At 42.3% G+C, this 4665-nt stretch overlaps 1 non-coding gene across 1 annotated transcript; it reads left to right on the top strand.

Annotated features, from left to right (window-relative positions):
- The first annotated feature begins 3160 nt into the window (after positions 1-3160).
- Positions 3161-3267, top strand: LOC141616003 (small nucleolar RNA R71). Its single transcript, XR_012530384.1, has one exon. It is a non-coding gene; the product is annotated as a small nucleolar RNA R71 (small nucleolar RNA).
- Positions 3268-4665: the final 1398 nt, after the last annotated feature.

The following is a 4665-nucleotide window of genomic DNA, read 5'->3' as shown; positions in this document are numbered from 1 at the left end:
TTAAAATGCAAAGAGGGTGTAGAAATCACTTACTTGATGAGAAAAAATCCTACAATTGCAATTAATCTTCAAATAAACAAGCAAGAAAAGACGATTTTTGTTCGAAAAAATCGCAAACCCTAACCCGCCTTTAAGACCGTGAAAATGAACACAAATTAAGGGGAAATTAGGGGCTTTGAAAGATTAATTGACAAGTAACAGATTGTAGGAGGCGGATTTGGTACTTGGACAAGAAAAATGGGGATTGGGGTTGATTTTGATCGCAAAAAATGGAGGAGATGACGAAAATAGGGGATAAATGAATGAGAAATAAGAACAAAAGAGTTTAAGGAATAAAAACTCCCTGCGTCCTGTGCATTTTACTCGATCAAGTGGTTTTAAACCACTCGATCGAACACTGTACGGATCCATCTACTCGATCGAGTAGATTTCTACTCGATCGAGAACTCCCATTTATTGCTTTACTCGATCGACCAGAAGAAGCACTCGATCGACCATATTTTCACTCGATCGAGTACAAAAAGTACTCGATCGAGCTCTTTTCTCGCGTAAGCTCTTGAATTTCGTCATTTCTTCCTTTGGAATGCGTAAAACTTCCCCAAACCTGCATAAAAACACGTGCAAAAATATCCCAAAATACCAAATACGCATAGGAACAGTCTATAGTCTTAAATCTACGCTAAAAACAGTCTATAAACTAATTGTCCTAATTAAAAGCAATAAAACAAATTCAACGGAAAATTCAAAAATCATTTATTACAAAGTGTTACACGGGGCATTTCCCCGCTCAATTCCCAATGCAATTCAGTAGCCCCTTGAAGGGCTCCTGACTGGAGGACGTCATCTCAGCAACGTTGATTGTCCTCTTCAACTTCCATGAGCATGAATTATCATTTGAAACGGTAGGAGGGGAGTAGTTCACATCCACATAAGCACGAACTATCCTCGTCCTTGCTCCTCTATCACCAGTTGTAGCGTCAACATCTCCCATTTGATTGAAAATAATTGCACACTGTCCTTTGGCCACTCCTTCATTTCTTTCATCTATACCTGCAGCAAGGAAAACAGACGAACTTTCCTCCTTTTTGCTCTCAATCTGAGGCGGAGGGGTAACAATTGCAGCACAATACTCCAAATTTCCATCTGGAGTGTCAATAATAGGGTCAATAGAAGAGAGAGCATTGCAAGGCTGAGCTTGCATGGGAGCCCTCCGGGACTTAGACTGATGAAAAATCAGCTCCTCATCCCCTACCTGAAAGGTCAAAGTCTTCCCCTTGACGTCGATAACTGCACGAGCAGTAGACAAAAATGGACTCCCTAAAATAATAGGGGTGTGTGCATCTTCAGGGATGTCTAAGACAACGAAATCAACGGGAATAAAGAATCTCCCGATCCTCACAGGTACGTCCTCTACTATACCTAGTGGCCGTGATATACTACGGTCGGCCATCTGGACAGTCATGTTAGTGCAACTCAGCTTTGTCAAACCAAGTCTCTTAGCTAGAGACAGCGGTAAGACACTCACGCTAGCGCCTAAATCGCATAGCGCGTTATCAATCAAATAGGTACCGATATGACACGAAATTGAAAAACTACCCGGGTCTGACTGCTTAGGAGGTAACTTATTTTGAAATAGGGCTGACCCCACCTCAGTCAAAGCTACGGTCTCACTATCACTAATACTCCTCTTACGCGATAAAATTTCTTTCATAAACTTAAGATAAGAGGGTACCTTTGTCAGCAACTCAGTGAACGGCACAGTGACTTCCAAGCTTTTCAGAAGTTCGACAAATTTGCCGAATTGTTGATTGGCCTTAGTATTATGCAAACGCCTCGGGAAGGGAACCGTGATAGGTATCTCGAGTCCCTTGTTTCTCTCTTCCAATGTATCTTCCGGAGCAAGTTCTGTATCCTTTGGACGCTTCTTACCTCTCGAACGAGGTCTTTCCGGTGATTTATCGCTTAAGCGAGCACTAGCAGGCTCTCGAATAAGCTTCCCGTCATCAAAACTACTCGATCGACCAATATACCCATTTGATCGAGTAGAATCTTCAATAATATCACTCGATCGAGTAAAATTTTCACTCGATCGAGCAACTCCATTTTGCTCTTCACTCGATCGAGTAAAAAAACTACTCGATCGACCAATCTGCTCTTCCTGTTCACTCGATCGAGTAGAAAAACTACTCGATCGACCACTTTCTTCACCAAATCTGCTTGATCGACCACCTGAAACTAGTCGATCGAGCACTTGCTTTGCCGTGAGCTCACTTTCTTCGACAGGACACTGTTCACCATCAGTTTTAGCCTTCCTTGGGTCTGACTTTTGCATTTCCGGTCCCTTATATGAACGACCGCTTCTCAGATTGATGAAATTTACCGTCTCATGTGGATTCTTCTCATTTTGAGTCGTTAATTGACCCTGCTTTCTTGAGGATTGGTTCATGGTTAGTTGGGCAACTTGAGTTTCAAGTGCCTTAATGGACGCATCTTTCTGTTGATCACTCAGCTGAAATTGCTTTGTAAAAGCTTGCAACATGGACTTAAGCTCATCAATTTCACTCACCCCACCGGAAGATGATGCACCGTGGTTAGGAGGAGCAAAGGAAGGAGGCTTCTGATAGCCTTGTTGATTCTTGTGTGGAGGAACATAAGGCTGCTGCTGATGCGGAGGAGGAGTAGGATTAAGTACATTTTGACTAGTCCACCTCAAATTGGGATGGACTGCCCCTTGATTATTGTAATAGGAACCCCCTCCTTGCCTATATTGTTGAAAGGCAAGGACTTGTTCCTTCTCTACAAGACAGCCAACAGCAGTGTGGCCATCATTACCCCCACATCTCTCACATGAAATGGTCTCTCCTCTAGTAAGAACATGGACCGTCTGAGGCTCCCCAACAGCTTGTAACTCCAACTTGTCAAACCTAGCATTCATGGTCTCCAGCTGAGCCAAAACCTGCTTATCAACTTCATGAACTGTTCTAATCCCATCCCTCGGGTTTCCATACTCAGCACTATGATTACCCATCTCTTCAATAAGAGACCACCCCTTGTCATCATCGGTGTTCTCCTGGAATCTCCCATAAGATGTCGCATCAAGTATGGCTTTTGGTCATCATACAGCCCATTGTAGAATTGATTAGCTAGAAACCATGGGTCAAAACCATGGTGAGGAATAGACCTCACCAACTTCTTGAATCGTGACCATGCCTCATAGAAACTTTCATCGGGAGCCTGCCTGAAACTAGTAATCTTGACCCTCAGCAGATTGGTGCACTGTGAAGGGAAATATCTCTTGTAAAAGGCAAGAGCAAGAGACTCCCAATCTGTAACCCCAGCAGCTGTGCGGTCCAAGTCAGTCAGCCACTCCCTGGCTGAGTCAGCTAAAGAGAAAGGAAATAAAACCTCCTTAATCTTATCTTGAGTTACCCCCTTAGTGGCGGGGATAGTAGAACAGTAATCGGTAAAGGTCTCCATATGCTTCCTCGGATCCTCACCTGCCACACCTCTATAAATATTTCTCTCCACCAGATTTATATAAGAAGGACGAATGTCGAATGTATTCCCATCCTCAGTCTGGAGATTGAAACCTTTCGGAATAGAGGATGCTTTAGGCACTGAGTGACTAGAAAGCTTTGGCATCTTTACTGTAGAAATCGAACTATCTTCTTCGAAAAGAGAGTGATGTAGCTCTTGCTCGAAAGTACTCAAGTCTTCCTTTCGTGATTTCCTCTACGGACGAAGTCTATGCCTGAATAATCTCTCTGGTTCTGAATCAGACGAAACTAATTCAAACCTGTCTGACCTGGGCATAAACAACACTGAAAGGAAATGAATAAGAACTGCCTCAAGGAATAAAAATTCCCTGAGACGGATAAAATAAACGGAACTAAAACAAATAGGGCAATTGCCTCCCCGGCAACGGCGCCAAAATTTGACACGTCTATCGTGTACCTGTCAAAAATAAACTAACTAAACAAACTATATAGCTAGGGAAGTCAGGTCGATCTCCACAGGGAGGCAAGATATCTGTAGAAGTCCATCTATTTGGTCACAAATGGGGGGGGTTGTTTGAATTGTTATCTAAACTACGAAGTTTTAAAGGAAAGAGAAATAAAGGGCAAGAGCAATAAAGGCAAGAAATAAGATAAAACTATCAGATAGAGAGGGACAGGTCAGGATCTCGGTTCACTACGGTAGTCCAGTGACTCAGCTGTAAATGACTCAGACGAATTAATGTAAGACGGATGTTGAAAGGTCCTTTCGGTCCACTTTCTATCCTAAAATACCACTAACTTAACTTTCATTCTCGTCAGGGTAGTCTACCGTTCATAGCAGGCCTATTTAGTCCAATCTTTCGATCTAGGATTAATTTTAGCCAGATTAAAGGATGACTCAGAAGTGTGCACTCAACTAAGTCGAAAAATACAATTAAATTGCTATGGTGACAGAGTCTAGTAATCAATTCATCTAATTCATTCACTACATCGTCACATTCCTACCGCAGATCCCCTAATCCCAACATGAAAGGGGTTTAGCTACTCATGTCGCTAATTAAACTAACAGCAGATAAATTCCCAGCAGTAAACATTATGAAATAACAATAAAATTGCATAAAAGTAAAATTAGGGCAGAATAAATAACGAAGTAAACAAATGATTAAAG

This window comes from Silene latifolia, chromosome 11 (genome assembly GCF_048544455.1).
Source record: "Silene latifolia isolate original U9 population chromosome 11, ASM4854445v1, whole genome shotgun sequence".
Lineage (NCBI taxonomy): Eukaryota > Viridiplantae > Streptophyta > Magnoliopsida > Caryophyllales > Caryophyllaceae > Silene > Silene latifolia.
This window is presented reverse-complemented; position numbering and strand designations above follow the sequence as displayed.